Source organism: Chrysochloris asiatica, unplaced genomic scaffold (assembly GCF_000296735.1).
Source record: "Chrysochloris asiatica unplaced genomic scaffold, ChrAsi1.0 scaffold00166, whole genome shotgun sequence".
In the NCBI taxonomy this organism is placed as follows: domain Eukaryota; kingdom Metazoa; phylum Chordata; class Mammalia; order Afrosoricida; family Chrysochloridae; genus Chrysochloris; species Chrysochloris asiatica.
Window position 1 is genome coordinate 359,202 of NW_006408684.1, and position 18,450 is coordinate 377,651.

An 18,450-nucleotide genomic window follows, 5' to 3' on the forward strand; every position below is an offset into this window, starting at 1 on the left:
GGTCTGAATAGATCATCGCAGGGTTTTGTTCTCCACATTTCCAGTGTATGAGAAAACTGTCATTGTTTCTTCTCTATTATTGGTTTTTAGTGGAGCTAGCTTACAAGTTAAAACAATACCAATATGCAAAAGTTTCCTAAGTTTCTTGCATCTCAGAGTTTGACAGGGTCGATCTGGGGCTAGGCAAGCCATAATCTGGATAGGAAAAGTGAGGCTTTGGAAATGGTTTCTATCATCACAGGTTCCATTTACTAAGCTATTTATTGTCCCATGTGTACAATGTACAGAAATATAAAGGTTTTTACAAGTGTTGTGTTTACAAAGACATCAAATGTACAATGTTTACAGGTAACTTTTTGGTCTCTCCCCAAACCAGAGAGAGATCTGTTTTGGGCTCAGGTGCACGGTGTCTCTTAATACATTTGGCATTAACAAGATATGCAAATGACTAGAGAGATTACTTACTTTTAGAATTCATAGTAACCATGGAGCAATGTGCAAACCTTGTCTTTAAGGGGAAAAAGCTAGTTAGATCATCCAGCGATTAAGAACATACTATCATTAAGTATTCCTGCAGTTTTTACTGTCATTCAAGCCCCAACTCACCTATTCCTTTCCTATTAATGCTAAATGGGAAAGCTTAGTAAGTCTCTGAAAGCTTACCTTTATCACTTCTCTTATAAAGAAGGTTTTCTTCCCCCCATCCTCTTACCCTATGCAAATCCTATTCAATGTTCAAGTCTCACCTCTGGAAAGCCAGAATTCCTTCCTCTCCACTCCCATTTCACTACAGCAGGAATTCTCAAGTGATTTTAGCATGAGTTAGTGCTTTCTCTAGTCTCCACTGTAAACCAGTTTTGAAACAAGTGGTTAAGTCACACATAAATTAGCTCCTATCTGTCCCATATGACTGTATCTTACTTACCCAAGCAGATATGTTTAAGGAGGACTAGTATAATGTGCCACTGTGGGTTAATACACCAGACTGCAAAGTCATTTGAACTGCAAGGCCAGCGGTTCAAGCTGCTCCTCGGAAACCCTATATAGGGTCGCTATGGGTTGGAACCGATTTGACAATATTTAACAACAGTAGTAGTGATCCCTATACAACGTTGCGACCCTAACCCAGCATTACCATCAAGTCGTTATGAGTTCCTTTGCACTCGCTATTTCTTACCCAAAGCCAATTCCCATGTTTTAAAAATGAGCATTTTAATTCAAGGACAATCAAGTCCTACAAATTTCCTCATATAACTTTACAGCTTGTGAAGTACCATGAAAGGTGATTCATGGAAAAGACAGAAAGGTGGAAAATGAGAACCAAAGATTAAATCATTTCCTTATCCAAAATTCTCACTAGAAATAATCACTCCACATCCCTTCATTAATGCAATCATTTTGGATGGACTAAATGTACAACAGATTTCTACTAGGTATTGATTAGTTATTCATAGAGGGGGCTACAATTCCCAAAACTGATAAGCTAGCTGTTGGCTACATAAATGTACTACTGAAGATAATTTTTGTTTTTTTTTTAAATCATGTCTGAAGAAAGGAATACAATCATTTAAGAAGGATAACTACCATAAGTGCAGTCACTGGAAGTGCTCAGGACCCTGCTGTAGCAGCTTTGCCTCCTTAGACGCGGGGAGACTGACTCCATTCTCTCACAATTCCAAGAGCACTGAAGGCCCGCTGCTCCTAAATTCTCACTTGCTGAAAGTGTGTATGAATCAAACTACCTCCTACAACTTTTGAACAGAGAAATAAGAAGAAAATGGTGTTACACCTAAAGACAAATAATAACCTTTCTTTTTCTTAACAATGTTTCCTAGCCTACAGATGTCTGCCCCTGGATCCAAGTGACATCTCAAAACACTAACTAGCCTGTTGGTCCTTAATCATGGCTGGACATTAGAATCACCTAGGAGATTTTAGAAATACTGATGACCTGGATCCCACTGCAAATTCTAATTGGTTTAGGATGTAGCCTGGCATGGAGATAAGTTAGTCATCAGTGGCTGCAATGTGCACCCAAGCTATGCACCAGTGCTTTACGCACAGCTGTTGCTAAGTACCACTGAGTCCGTTCTTATTCCTAGTGACCCTGTATAGGGTTTCCAAGGAGCAACTAGTGTGCTAAAACTGCTAACCTGAGGTTCCCCGCACAGAGCTGATCCGACAGCACCACACCAGGAATCCCTCATTAGGGCAGATCTAAATGGCTCCACCCTGAGGCTCAGCCAGGGAGTGAGGCAAAGTCAAAGCCACAGAGACGGAACAGAGACATGAGGGTTTCAGAAAGTCAGTAAAAAAAAATAGAATTAAACAGCAACCTAATTTTTCCACTGACATTTTGAGCCCCCTCATATAGGACAAGGAATAACACAGTAATTTTGTAGTCTCCACGGAGAGCAAGTTGGGATTGTTATTAGACAGATAAACTTTTATCCTGCCATATTCTCTTCTAAATCATGGGTAAAGCAGCTGGGGCTGCTTATAAAAGGAGATAAATCTCAAAGGACATGTAAGAATACACTAGCAAAGAGACACTCTGCCTGCTAGCCTAGGATTTGACACAACTGAGACATTCCTTCCACGAAGCCTGGAATGAGTCTTCTGTGCAAAACTGGTCTCAAAGAACTTACTGTGTTTCTCAAGGTTTCCCACAGAAACACTTCAAATTGCAAAAATGATCTTAGGGCTCAATGGAGCTCAGAAAAACAATACTAATCTCAAATATCTTGCTTTCATTTATGCAAATTTCATATACATCCCTCTCCATTTTACAATTTCCCCCAACACGCCACACCATCTATTTTTACCCTCATGGCTTCCAATGTGGCAGGAATCCTAGACACTTCGTGCTTTGTATCATCTGCAGGCCATGCATGGCATGTCTGCTGATGACCTAAATGCATCTGCTTCATGAACTAGACAGATTTATGGTTAAGTTCTTAGGATTTAGATGGTTCTCTTGTGTTAAGGACTCAAAATCATAAAAATACAAGTATATAAGCTAGCTGTTATATACAATACAATAACCTGTACTGTTTAATATTTAAGCAAATAAGCATTAGACTATGCCTTCTAAAAATATATAGGCAAAAAAAATCACTAATTCCTGCTTTTGTAAATGCAAATGGCGTCTTTTAAGCTTAGAAACTATAGTCACTGAGAATATTAAATATATTCTTCTGCTCACTTGTCTCTGTCCTACCCTAGCTTTCAGCAACACAGACTGAAGTTTGGAATGTAAACATTATGCTAAAACACAGTCCACAAGACAATGTTCTACACATCCTATTTTGGTGAGTAGCAACTAGGATCTGAAAAGCTCATGAGTGGCTATCCATAGTGCAACTACTGGTCTCTTCATGTGCAGAAGAAAAAATAGTGATGAAAACTAAAGATGTTTGGAATCAATCAGCACAGTGGACTAATGAACACAAGAACATCAGTCTCCATGACTCTAAAACCTGGTGTCTGGCCTACCACTACCCAATGCTCTAAAAGAGGCCATGGCATTAGAAGGTCATGGATAGATTGTTATATACACAACAGGGAAATGGTGGTGCTTCTGAAGAGTTTGCTATTCTCTACTTTGAAACACATGCTATTTACTTAACAATAACAGCTGGTTTAGATGCCAAGTATCATTGAGTGATTTTCTTCAGAAATTAAAAGTGCACCAAACACTGTCATCAAGGGAAACAGGCCTATGTTACAAGCAATTTTAAACAACTCTTAACTCTTGGTGTGGCATTGTATGATCAGCACTGGACTGCAAACCACAAGGTTTGTAATTCAAACCCTCCAGTTGCTCCTTGGAAACCCTATACAGGGTCGCTATGAGTAGGAACCAACTCAACAGCACTAACAATTTAACAACAGTAAGATAGAGGGCATATAAGTGACGCAAAACTGAACAAGAAATATCAAATGTAGGCAGTATCAAGAATTGAGAAGACTGCAACCTCACAGCACCACCAATGGTAACACTAATACTGCCTGTGTGCCACAGGCTGGCAATAATGATTAGAGATAACTGTACTGTGGAACCACACTGCCCAACAACATTCAGCAGTGAGACTCCAATTTAAGCTTTCACTTTCCTGATGTTTAAAATGAGAACAAAGTCCAGCTAACAGGATTTTATATATATTTTAGCAGTTTAAAATAATAAAAGTCCCATTAAAAAAGAATTGCTGACAGGGTCGGCGGTTCAAGCTCCTCAGAAACTCTATACAGGGTCGCTATGGGTCGGAATCGACTCGATGGCATTTAACAGCAACCCCAAGGAATCCTTAAGTATAGCCCACAATTGCAAAGCAAATATGAGGCTGTTATGTTAAGTGCCCGCCAAGTCTATTCCAACACATAATGACCTTGGAACTCTGTTGGCATAGTGGTTATGAACTAGACTGCTAACCTTAAGGGCAGCAGTTTGAAACTACCAGCTGTTCCATGGGAAAAAAATGAGGCTTTCTGCTCCCGTAAAGATTTACAGCCTCGGAAACCCTGTACAGGGTCGCTATGAGTCAGAACCGACTCCACAGCACACCACCATAGGGTTTCTGAGGCTGTATAAACTACCAGCTGTTCCGCAGGAGAAAGATGAAGCTTTCTGCTCCCATAAAAATTTACAGCCTCGGAAACTCTGTACAGGGTTGCTATGGGTCGGAACCGACTCCACAGCACGTAACAAGAACAACATGTAAAAAAAGAGAGGTTTGTAGTGGAAACTCTTATGTAGGAGAATCTATCTGGAAAATGGCAGTTACGTTTCACAGAAACCAGGAGCTGACTGGTCACTAATCTGTCTGGGACAGAAAAGAATAGATGGGTCATTTGTTACCGCAGGGAAAGAGACGCCCACGCTTCATTTCTGGACAAACGAAGGGAAAACCATATGGAAGTGAATGGAATGACAGAGTTAATCTTTCAAAACATGAACAATAATTTCATCCTCACAAATGTGCTGTATGAACAACTGTTGTTGTTAAGTGCTCATGAGTCAGTTCCAACACAGAGACACTGTATAGGGTTTCCAAGGAACGGCTGGTGACCTTGAAATGTCAATCCTGAGGTTCAAACTGACATTGCAGTCTAGCGCATTAATTCACAACGTCACACCAAGACTCCATATTATCTATGATGGTGGTGGTTATGTGCCCTCGAGTTGGAACCGACTCATAGCGACCCTGTACAGGGTTTCCCAGGCTGTAAATCTTTATGGGAGCAGAAAGCCTCATCTTTGAACAGCTGGCAGTTTCAAATTGCTGACCTTTAAGGTTCACAGCCCAATTCATAACCACTACGCTACCGGAGCTTCTTCCATATTAACTGTAGAAACTGGTTAATTAAGATGTTTTAATTCCCTATTAAACATAAATTGTATAAAAGCAAGACTTACACAATTTACAGTATATCTGTGCTGTAACAAGATTAAAGAAATAATTCTTTGAATACTTAGTATCAAAATAACAATCTATATACTAAGAGGGAAAAAGTTATGTGTAGGGTGAATCATATGTATTATAAAAGGAACAGGACCCTAACTATACATTTCTTAACATGCTATGAAAATAACTTAAATTGCATCAAACTTTTGTTTCAAAGTCATGTTGATGCAGCAGGAACTGGACTCACAATCAATAATCAGTTTTACCTTACCTCATTTTTTATCAATCTTTAACTTCCAAAAATTCGAAATTCTTGTTAATAGCACCACACAAAAGAAACCAGTACTGGACCAGGGGTTTGAGGGTTTCAGTTCTATCTGTAGATCTGTCACCATATACCTGGCATGACCTTTGGTAAGTTCCTAAGCCATTCTGCAGATTTTTAATGATCATGATTGCTTACGTATGACTTACTAAATTAAAAGAACTGTTTCATGCCCCAATTGACATTTCATCTAAATAAAGTTAAATATTCATTTGAAGAATTAGATCTGAGACCCTCAAAAAAACAGTCCTGGTATGCTGCTGGAGGATCAACAAAGGGCTGCGAAGTTGGTTTGAATTGCAAAATCAACAGTTCAAATTCACCAGCAGTTTCTTGGAAACCTTATACAAGGGTCACTTGAGAGTCAGAACTGACTGAAGGCACTTAGATGAATATGCAAAATCCCATAATGTTCAATATGGTTGTCATCTAAAAAAATGCTAACAAGAGGACATGCATGTGGTAAGTTCAACACCTTTGGAACAAAGATCCTATTTTACATTTAAAAAACGATGAGATATACTACTAGATCAGTTAACAGAAATTACTATGGACCTTAAAAACAAAGATGGCAAAGGGTGCCCAGAGGAAAAGCTTAGAAATGGCTCCAGGAAAATTTACCAAAACATGACAACTCAACTCAGTATCACAACCACATCTTTTTTTTTTTTTTTCTCTCCAGACACCCACAGTCAACTTTATAATCTGTCTTTAAATTTCAATTTAACCCTTCGATTAACACAACTGCAACCTGTATTAAGCAGTGGTGTTGAGAGGTTCAGAATGCTGAAGTCCTGGCTGGCCCTGGGCCTCTGAGAAGGTAAAGAGCCATCTGAAAAATTAAGTAATGGCTATATAAAAGTAAAGGAGCTCTGGTAGTACAGTGGTTACAAGATGAGCTGCTAACCTCAAGATCAGCAGTATGAAACTATCAGCCATTCCATGGGAGAAGGATGAGGCTTTCTGCTCCCATAAGTATTTACAGCCTCGGAAACCATGTACAGGGTCACTATGTGTCGGAACTGGCTCCACAGCATTTAGTCACCACCACATGAAAGCTCTTCCCTCAACCATTCAACAGTTACTATTGGCAGGTCTGTTTTATAGTTCACAATGGTAAACAACAAATACGTCGATTACAATATTAATCCTAAAGGAAGTAATGTTTGGTTCTTTCCCAGAATTTTCTATTACTTAAACTTACCTCACAGTGAAACTGAAAAACAAAAAGCCATTTTATTACTATCTTGCAATAGGCAGTATGTGTAATGCTCTCACTTTTACAAAGAGTTTTCTGGGAAGTAGAAAAGAGTACTACACACATTTTTGAAACAAGAACTTTGAAAACCTCAATTAAAATATAAGTCCATATACGCTTGGATAAAATACTTTAAAATCAGGTACTTAGAAAGTGCCATTTATTCAATACCTACTCATTAGGTGGGGAGGGCTCCCTAAAGATGATATACAACTGCTTTAAAGAACGATAAATTGCCTCAAGGCCACAATACCTACACTGTTTGAATAGATTGTTGCTGTTAAGTGCTGTCCCATGTTAAGAGTTGGAGTCGGTTATGACTCATAGGAAGTCTCTCCCATCACCATCTGATAACAGAATCATGTTGATGAGTACATAGATATCTCTATGGCTTCCTGGTGTGCTGAAGTATCAGCACTGGACTGTTCACCACAAGGTTGGTGTTTTAACACCTCAGCAGCTCCTTGGAAATGCTTTATGTCGCTGTGAGTTACAAGTGACTTACAACAACAAAATACAAACATTAAGGTTTCCTGGTATGGCACTGTAAGCTAAGCAGTGGACTACTAGACACAGGTTGATGGTTCAAATCTACAGTCAAGTTGGACCAGCATCAACAGCACTTGATAAACTACAATACGCACACATTGCTGCAAATTCAGGAACTGTTCTAGCCATACACTCCATTTTTCTTGGTGCAAAATTTCTCTCGAAGAATTCCATTTCCTAACTTCTCAACAGAGAACTAACAAATGTCCTTTTAAAAGCAGCAAGTAAATGTCTCACAAATGCGTAAGGTTCCTAATGGTATACCCTAAAATATCTCTAATTAAAAACAAAACATCTCTTGCCACTCCAGCCTCACCCTCCCATAACCCAACGTCACTCAGAATTCACTTTCTGAAAGCCAACCATAATTTGTTTCTTACTATAGCCTCTTCCAAACTTGCCATGGTATTCTAGTACCTCACTTAGCCATTCCTATTTTTGGAAATTTGCCACTAATTGTATAATTTCTGTATTGTAAAAGCAATACATGTTAATTATACATATATCTAAAAACTCTGGTAGCATAATGTTTACGAATAGAGCTGCTAATCGCATGGTCAGCAGTTTGAAACTACCAGCTGTTTCACAGGAGAAAGTTGAGGCTTTCTGCTCCCGTAAAGATTTAGAGTCTCGGAAACCCTGTGCAGGGTCGCTATGAGTCGAAACTGACTCCACATAACAACAACAAAAGCCATAGTGACTTTTCATTCTATTAACTTGAGACGAATTTATATTGGTATAACTTCCACTACATTCTTTCAGTGTATAAAAGACCTTCCAACCTATACTACTCAAGTTTAGGTTGGTTACAACAGTTTAAGCCTTTTTTGTTTTTTCCATTTGGGAAACTAAATATACTAGAGAACATCTGCATGTAACGGCAAGTTAAATAAATCTTAAAAATAAAAACAAGATCTGCCAGTATCCCCCCTGAGCCAAAATACACTGAAATCATCTAGAAGCTATTAAAGGAATGTACCAGCAGCTGTTACATGCGAATAACCCTCATATCTAATGCTTTAGTTCTTTCCCCAAATAGAGTCCGAATATAGTGTAGGAGTCTGGCTGATAATATGTAAATGAAAACAAACTTCCATAGATAAAAAACAGAATTACTTTACCCAAATATGCACAATTCAAGAGGATGAGGCTGTTACTAATTTCTTTTTTTGGTAGGGGCGTTAATCCCATAGTTATTCAAATCATGAATACCACTAACACAATCTGAGATTACTCAAACATCCCAGAATACATCTCTGGCCCATGAAAAGATTCATTCATTCAAATATTTAGTGCCTAATATGTGCCAAGGAGTCCTGGTGTGGCGCTTTGAGTTAATGTGCCAGACTGCAAAGCCATTTGAACTACAAGGTCGGTGGTTCAAGCTCACCAGTTGCTCCTTGGAAACCCTATGCAGGGTTTGCTATGGGTCGGAACCGACTTGACGGCACATTAACAACCTCTTTTTCTTACCCTTTGACTGCCTGGAGAGTAGGACTGGGTCACTGTCTTTTTAGCAAGTTGCAAGGGGCTAGGTACATTAACTGTCACTAATTAAAACATCTAAGGAGCTCTGGTAGCGTAGTGGTTACGAATCGGGCTGTGAACCTTAAGGTCAGCGGTTCGAAACTACCAGCTGCTCCACGGGAGAAAGATGAGGCTTTCTACTCCTGTAAAGATTTACACCCTCGGAAACCCTATACAGGGTCGCTATGGGTCGGAACCGACTCGATGGCACATAACAACAACAACAACAATTAAAACATCTAATGTTCATTGTGGCTTAGGTCAAATGTTCTATTACCAATAACAGTGCAGCTTAGCAACTTTTTGATAAACACTCAGCTACAGTTACTTCTTTGCAGGTTATTTCATGAAGCATGTGGCTAGTTTTAGGTACCAGTCTCATCAGGCAAAATATATGCAGTTATAGCACCCTGGGATTAAGAGCATGAACTGTGGAGCCAGCCATAATGGATTCTATAAAATCAACTATGCAGTATCCTCATCTGAATATTAAGGGAACAAGAGTTATTTATTCAATAAGATTGTTTTAACTATAAATGTGATGGTTTCTGGAACATAGCACTATCTGCTATTATTACAATCTAAGATTGGGGAGAATTTGGTTGGGTTTGCATTTATAAGATAAAAATCAAAGAAAATTAGAATCAATACAGCCCTTCATTTTCTTATTCATAGAAGGCGATTTAAGTTGGTATGAATTAAGTTTATTTCTCAAAACAAAACAAAACAAAACAAAACAAAAAACACTTATTTTTCTGAGGTCTCAGAAGTTAAGTTCTCAGAATCTTTTCCCCAGAAGTGGTCTGCTCTCTTTTACTTTTATTTACTAGGAACTAATAATATATACAGTCCTGGTGTGGTCTTGTAAGATAAGCACTGGACAGCTAACCACCAAGGTCGGCAGTTCAAACCCATCAAGCATTCTTTGAAACCCAGGGCCGCTATGAGTCGTGAAACCCAGGCACTTTAACAGTAATATGTTCTGGAAAAAAAGGTTCCAACACTTTCAGAAAGGATTAAGTGATGGCCTCAGGTTATACATGAAACTCTATTCTAGTACCCTAACATAGTAAGATACTACAATAGCTGTTGGCACCCAGAAAAAAACTCAGAAAGCAGAAGATATAAAATGTAGGATGCTGGGTTTACAGGAACCAATTCTAGGCAGAACTGGCTGACTACCCCTAGTTTAGTTCATTCTCCAATCTATCTCAACTCAAAGCCACATGAAAGCCTTTAGTTCATGCTGTTCCTTATTTTACTATAAGCTAATTCTGGAACACGACTCAGGTGCCACACATCCCTTTAGCTGAAACACTGGCCTCAGGAAGAACAGAATCCACTTAGAAAATGGTAAGAGAGTGTGAGATGTGTGTACATGTTTTGTTGCAGACAAAGAGCAAAAACCACTTTAAGTCCTCATAAATGGAATCCTGTTTGCCTTAAAACAGAGAAAACCCTAAATAATAAATCAGTATCTTCTCTACTTTCTTGGTCCTGCTGTGGCACTATGGATAATGCAATGGACCATAAAGTGGTTTGAACCTCAAGGTCAGCAGTTCAAATTCACCAGTCACTCCTCCCAAAGCCCTATACAGGGTCATTCGGAGTTGGAACTGACTCGAAGACACTTAACAACAGCTTTCTTTTGTTAGTTTTCAGTGATACAATAGTTTAACGGTGTATGCCTGAATCATTACTTTTATAAAATTGGACAGCGGTTGCCAAAATTAATAAATTGAAATAAGTCTATAAAACATAATATTTTTCTAGGATGACATATACCTAAAATCTGATTTTTCTAAAGACACACAGCCCGTTTTACATTAAAAGTTTACTAGCAAGTAGCCCTAGTTTCTTCTCAAAGTTCTTCAAGTCTTATTTGTTGTTGTTGTGTATTGTCAAATCTTTATCAACTCATGTTGTTGCTGTCAGGAGCCATCGAGTTGGAACTGACTCATAGCGACCCCATGCACAGCAGAACAAAACAATGTCCAATCGATCCTGGGCCAACCTCACTACCGCTGCCACACTTAGTCCTCAAGCATGGTATCCTTCTCCAGCGACTGTTCCCTCCTGACAATATATCCCAAGTATGAGAGACAAAGTTTAGCCATCTTGGCCTCCAAGATGCACATCTTGGCTGCACTTCTTCCAAAACAGATCTATTGGTTCTTTTGGCAGTCCATGGCACTTTCAGTATTCTCCTTCAACACCACAATTCAAAGGCATCAATTCTTTTCTAGGATCTTCCTTATTCACTGTCCAGCTTTCGCATCCGGATGAGGTTATTGAAAATACCATGGCTTGGGTCACCTTAGTCCTCAAGCTGACATCTTTGCTCTTCAACACTTTAAAAAGTTCTTGTGCAGCAGATTTGCCTAATGCAATACATCATCTGATCTCTTGACTGCTGCTTCCGTGAATGTTGACAGTTGATCTAAGAAGAATGAACTCCTTGACAACTTCAGTCTTTTCTCCATTGATAGGAATGTTATTGGTCCAGTGGTGAGGATTTCTGTTTTCTGTATATTGAGACATAATCCATACTGAAGGCTGTGCACTTTGATCTTCATCAGTAAATGTTTCAAGTCCTCTTCACTTTCAGCAAGCAAGGTTGTACCCTGATGTCACGTTTTTCTTCATAGAACCCAGTTTCTCGTATTATTTGCTCAGCATACAGGTTGAATATGTATGGTGAAAGAACATAACCTTGTCGCACACTTTTCTTAATTTTAAAATATTCAGTGTTCCCATGCTCTGTTCAAAAAACTGATTCTTGGTCCAGGTACAGACTCCTCAGAAGTACAATTAAGTGTTCTGGAATACTCATACTTTGCAATGTTGTCCATAGCTTGTCATGATCCACACAATCGAAAGCCTTTGCGTAGTCAATAAAGCATAGGTAAACATATGAACTCATAGTGACCCTGTAATAGGGTTTACAAGGAACAGCTGCTGAGTTTGAACTGCTGACCTTGTGGTTAGCAGTTCAGTGGTTATCCTACAGCACGACTCCCAGGATACTCCCATCTTTTAAATTAATATGTATATTGTTGTTGTTGTTGTTAAGTGCCATCAAGTTGGTTCCAATTCATAGGGACCTTATATAAAGCTTCTGTACAGGATTTCTTGAACCACCAACCTTGCAGTTCAGTGCATTAACCCACAATGCCACACACACATACACACATTTTAAAAGTGCATATTTAAACAAAGCAAGGTATATAATTATTTTAAACAAAATAACACAAAAGTACACAGGACACACCCACCCAACAATGTCCTTATATCAAGAAGGGATTGAATCACACTAAGTGCAACAAGTCTCTCCTTCAACTCATCAATGAGGAGAGTATGAGTTCAGCAGCTCAAGGCTAAACTTCTAAACCCATACAGAAAACAGTGTTGTAGATTACTCACCTAAATGAAGTCCCTATGAAATTCTCTCCATAAAAACAAAACAAAACAAAAACCTGAGGGGGCAAGAGAAAAGAGGATGCCAAGGGTAATTCTACAAGTCAAATCTGCTTCCAAAAAGGTCACAGTTGTGAAAATCCTCTGGCTTGCAGTTCTATCTCACACTCATGAGGTTGCCAAGAGTCAAAACTAACAAGATGACCAACTAGTTTATATTTACTAATACTAAATAGTACTGAAGTGGTGTTCTTGAAGTATAAAGATGACGCCAAAAAATATTGCCAATACATTTTAGCATTCTAATTTCCTTGTTTTTTTAGTTAAGTGTAATCGAGTCAGTTCCATCTCATAGGGACCATGGATAGGGATTCCGAGGAGCAGATGATGAGCTTGAACCACCAACCTTACAGTCTAACACACATGAACCCACAGCAGCACGCCAGGACTCCTGTGTTTCCTAATTATTGGAAAGACACACAACTAGACAGTTACCTTCTGTAAGTTTTAAAATTTACATCATTAAAGTAAAGCTCTTTCCGTTAAGATTTAAAGGCCAAGCTATTTTGTTCCTCCCTCCTTTAACGTAACTAAATAGCATCAGACCTTAAATTTATTCACTATAAAAGTTATTGTCCAGTCAAAATGACACATGGCAATCCCATGTTTGTCTAAGTAGAACTGTGCTCCTTAGGGTTTTCAATGGCCAATTTGGGGGAAGCACGTGTCTTTCTTCTGAGGTGCTTCTAGGTGGACTCAAACTTCCAAACTTAGTGTTAGCAGTTAAATGCATCAACCATTGACACCATGCATGCACCCTTAGTCACTAGAACCAAACCAAACTCTGCTTTGGAGTCAGTTTCAACTCTTAACAACCCTGAGGCTATACATCTTTCAAGCAGCAGCTGGTGGGTTGAACTGTCAACCGTGTGGTTCAATGCACAACCTATAGCACCACTAGAGCTCCTGTTACTATGTTGCTGTTGTTAAGTGCTGTCCAGTCGGTTCCAACCCAGAGAGACTCTGACTCTGTAGAGGGTTTCCAAGGAGCGACTGGGAAGCTTGAACCACCAACCTTGCAGTTCAAACTGACTTTGCCGTCTAGCGCATTAATCCACAGTGCCACACCAGGACTTCGTGGTTTATAGGCAATCCCCAAAAAATCCACCCCCATCAAAACAAAAAAACAAAAACCTCAAGAGAAAAAATTTATACAAATATGAGAAGTCGTGTTTCATAGAGGGAAAAGGATGAAGTCATTATCCTTAAGCATCAGACAAAAATTCTAGGTAGATTTAAAAATTTTAATCATTAAATTATTATAGTTAGGGAAACAGAAAAAAACAAACAAGGATAATACACAAGATAAAACTTACTGTTTTTTTTAATTAAAAAAAATAATGATAATAATCTTAGGGTTACTATGAGTCAGAACCGACTCAATGGAGCTGACCAACAACAAATATTTATGAATAAAAATCTGTAAGTGCAACTAACCAAAAGACAAAATGAATACGAACTTAAGGTAAGTCATACACATCCATTAACAGGCTTGGTAAATAGCTCTTCAAGCAGGGCTAATAAAACAGGTGAACACTTGAAAAGAACCTGCATAAAAATGAACAAAAGTATGGTATGAGAAGAAAATAAAATGACACAGTTAACCACACAAAGCAATTGAATCTCATCTTGGGAACAGAAAAACATGAAATATTTCCCAAAAGACTTGCAGTAACTGTTATTGCTAAGTGCCACTGAGACATTTCTGATTGATTCATAGCAACCCCGTTTAGGGCTTCCAAGGAGTGGCTGCTGGGTTTGAACTTTCAAACTTGTGGTTACCAGTCCAGTGAGTCCAGTGCTTATCTTACAGCACCAAATTAGGATTCCTGGTGTGGTGCTGTGAGTTAATGTCTCCGACTGCAAATTCATTTGAACTGAAAGCTCAGCGGTTCAAGCTCACCAGCTACTCCTCGGAAACCCTATACAGGGTCGCTATGGGTCGGAACCAACTGGATGGCACTTAACAACAACAAAATACCAAAACATCCCAAGGAGCCTTACACCTCACTGTGAACAAATATAAATTCCTAAGAAAATTTTAAGTTAAAAAGCATGAAACTTTTTTTCTTTACATAAAAAGACAAGAATGAAAACACTGACAGTATTATATGAAGGAGTCACTGAAAGTCCATGAATACATTTTAGCAAGTATTTCTGATAAAAAAAAAAACTATGAGAGATTTTTTTTTCAGTCCTCAACACAGTAACTAATCAACGAAACCAAGAGCATAATCACAAAGCACAATACTAAAACCAGCCTACTATGGAATAAAGAAAAGGTGCTTGATACTAATAATAATTAGATTTTAAAAAAAAAGAGAAAAAATAGGGAAAGGTATAGAGTTTTCTAGTTTTAACAAGTACAGTATCCTTGCCCCGACAAATATCAGAGCATCCCAAGGCTTATAGTGACTAGAGACACAAAAGTATTTTTTGAAGGCTTACTGAGTTTCCAACTGATTCTCAATAATGACCACTAAGAAACATACTTAGAAAAATTCCAGCTTCAACTAGCAACACCTTTAAGAAATGTAATATCTACATGGAGATAGTACTGATTTTACATGCACATAAGAAAAAAAAAAAATTTTTTTTAAAGCAAAGATACCAATACCACCACTGTTCCTACAATTTCAATTTTACCCACAACTAACATATTAATCTGAAGTTACTGATTGAATGAGCATTTAATTTGAAAATATAAATGTAAGAATAGTCAAGAAGTTAAAAACAGAGCTTTTACATAAGTAGTGTAATGAATAGTACGTTCCTTGTGTAGAAATAAAGCAAAACATAAAGAACACAAGACTCCAAAACTAGATGTATATCTAACAGAAATTCAGTAGACGATGGCAGGAAATCTGGAATAAAGATAGATATTTAACACATATAAACATTCCAGATAAAGGCGCAAGCAGAGAAAACAAGGAAAATAAAAAGCAAATATGGGGAAATATTCCAGTGTGGAAAAGACCCATCATTGAAACCACAGGAAGTATACACTCACACACACACACACACACACACACACACACACACTATAAAGACATCATAAATAACAAAACAATAACTTCAAAGCAACAAAGGATTAACAAACTATTACAAAATGGGATTTTATAGGTGTATAGGCTTAACAAACACCTATGTTAACCACTACCCAGAGAAATCATATTTCAAGTTGGTTGTGACTCATAGAGACCCTGTATATGGGTTTCTAAGGCTGTGAATCTTTAACAGAACAGAACGCTTCATCTTTCTCCTGAAGAGCAACTAGTATTGTAATTGTTTGCCCTGAGGTTAGCAGCCCAGCTTGTAATCCGCTACTTTATCAGGGTTTGTTCATTGCATTAAATTTCCTGGTGTGTAGGATCAGCACTACACTGTCAAACTACAAGGTCAGCTGTTCAAACCCACCAGCTGCTCCTCAGAAACCCTATACAGGATCACTATGAGTTGGAACTGACTCAACAGCACTTAGCAACAATATCTCAAACTAACAGCTCAACTTCTGTGTCCCCAGTCATTCCCTGGGTATACTGTTATCAGTTACCAGCACAGATGCTAGACTGGGGATTCAGTCCCGCACTCTAACAGAAGGCAAAGATTCCGTTCTCTGTACCTTAAGGGGTCTTTTCCTCAATCCCATTTCATATAGCACTTCATGTTTTTCAGTGTTACTAACTACATTATCTTAGTTCATCTGTGAATGACTGTGTGGACTCTACAACAGGCCATGAATTCCTTGCTGGAAGACACAGTAGAGGACATCACTCATTTTCTTACTAGAATGCTGGTATTACAACATAAAGCAACCCCTAAAGTTTCAGGGAAGGAATCCAGATAGTGTTTGGCTGCTAACTGAAAGGCCAGTAGTTCAAACCCACTGCAGGAGAAAGACACAGTAGTCTGCTTCTGTAAAGATTGTTGATGTCATGTGCCGTGGAATCGATTCCGACTTAGAGAGACCCTGCATACGGTTTCCGAGGCTATAATCTTTACGGGAGCAGAAAGCCTCATCTTTCTCCTGTGGAACAGCTGGTAGTTTCGAACTGCTGACCTTGTGGTTCACAGCCCGATTCGTAACCACTACGGTACCAGATTAGACTTGGAAACACCAACCTTTCAGGTTAGCAACTAAGCACTATTTCATCACTATACAAGCAGGGACCCTTAACATCATTAGCTAGAAGTGTGTTTCTGATTCAATTAACAGACTATCAATAAGTTTAATACTACTACTAAATCTAAACCTAAGGTTGGCAGTTCAAACCCACTAGCTGTTCCTCAGAAACTCTATACAGGATCTCCACGAATTAGCACTGACTCAAAAATACTTACCAATGTTGTTGTTAAGTGCCGTGGAGTCGGTTCCGACCCATAGCGACCCTGTACAGGGTTTCCGAGGCTGTAAATCTTTACGGGAGCAGAACGCCTCATCTTTCTCCTGAGGAACAGCTGGTAGTTTCAAACTGCTGACCTTGCGGTTCACAGCCCGATTCGTAACCACTATGCTACCAGAGCTCCTTTACACCCTATTAATAATGTAATAAAATTAACTTTCTTTCTTAATAAAAGAGCAGAATAAAAAGGTGACTTTGAAAAATGTAAATGATAAATATATTTGTTTCATCATGGATTAACATCATGGAGCTGGTGATGTTACTCATAAGTACAAGATTATTTAAGAAATCATTCACTGTTGTTTCAATTGTCCTCAAATACATTCACCTTTGCTGTTTTGTTTTGTTTTTTAAAGCTCCTATGAGATTTCTTAAAATAGCTTCTGCTTATTTTCAGTTTCTAAAATGTCTTAATAATACATGTTCTTTAAAGACATTACTACCACCACCAATTCCCACAGTCTTTCAAATTAATCTGAGTTGACAGAAATCTGTTTTTCAGGGATAACCATAGGAATTTCCTATTTGGCTAGGAGCTTATCAAACTGCATATTTCAAAACAATAAAGCAGATTAGTGTAGTTTAAATGTAACTGAAGTCTAGTTTAATAGGCTTTTAAGCTAGAATTCTAGTATCAGGTAGATTTTATAGAATGAAAAACAAAAAGCATACCTTTATTTTTGCCAACATCTAAATCACACCAAGACTTTACCACGCTCTACTTTCCTTAAATGAAATTACATCGAGTAAAACACACCCTAAGAAACTAGGATATACTTTTAATAAACTGTTTCTACCCCAACCCTCATATATAATGTTATCATAATCAGAGATTTCATAAATTTGCTAAGTCACTTAGTAACATCAATAGGGAAAAATCTCAAACACTGTCAAAATACACTAAATTAAATGTCTACATGTAAATTAAGTTCTGCATTCACTTATGGATAGTGAAATGCTAATAAAGTGGCACTGGAACCTCAGGCACAAAAATCATACACAGACACAAGAAGGCTACAAATCCCATTCATGAAAGAATGCACCAAACACTTTAGCATTTATTATTTTTTAAGCAAATGACAAAGACCCAGTTCACCAGCTTTACTTTTAAAACCTAAGCTTAACATTACATATTTAAACAATTTTCAAAACTTGCTAAATTGCCAGCATTCATGCACAACTAGAAAACATCCTTAATTTTTATATTAAACCAGAAATGTATTACCATTAAATTATTAAATCTTCCACTACTCAATACTGAAAAACAAAACAAAAACAAAAAAACAAAAACAAATTATTTTTGTCGAAGATTCATTCTGGCAATGTTAACTTCACAGCAGACTGAAACGACTTGGCTCACATTTCAGACAGAATGAAAAAAGCAAGACCATGCTGGTGTTAGTGTACAATTTTCTCCTAGCTCTACTCAAGAATCACGGTTCACCTTGGATTAAGTTTAATAAAAACGCAAAGTGCATACATACATTTACAACAATTTTAAAGACA

The 18,450-nt window shown here is 38.1% G+C and overlaps 1 protein-coding gene across 1 annotated transcript in view; it reads right to left on the reverse strand.

Moving 5' to 3' along the window:
- The window catches only part of DNAJB6 (DnaJ (Hsp40) homolog, subfamily B, member 6), a 52,971-nt gene that overhangs the window by 3,775 nt on the left and 30,746 nt on the right, over positions 1 to 18,450 (reverse strand). The gene's annotated exons all lie outside the window — the stretch shown is intronic.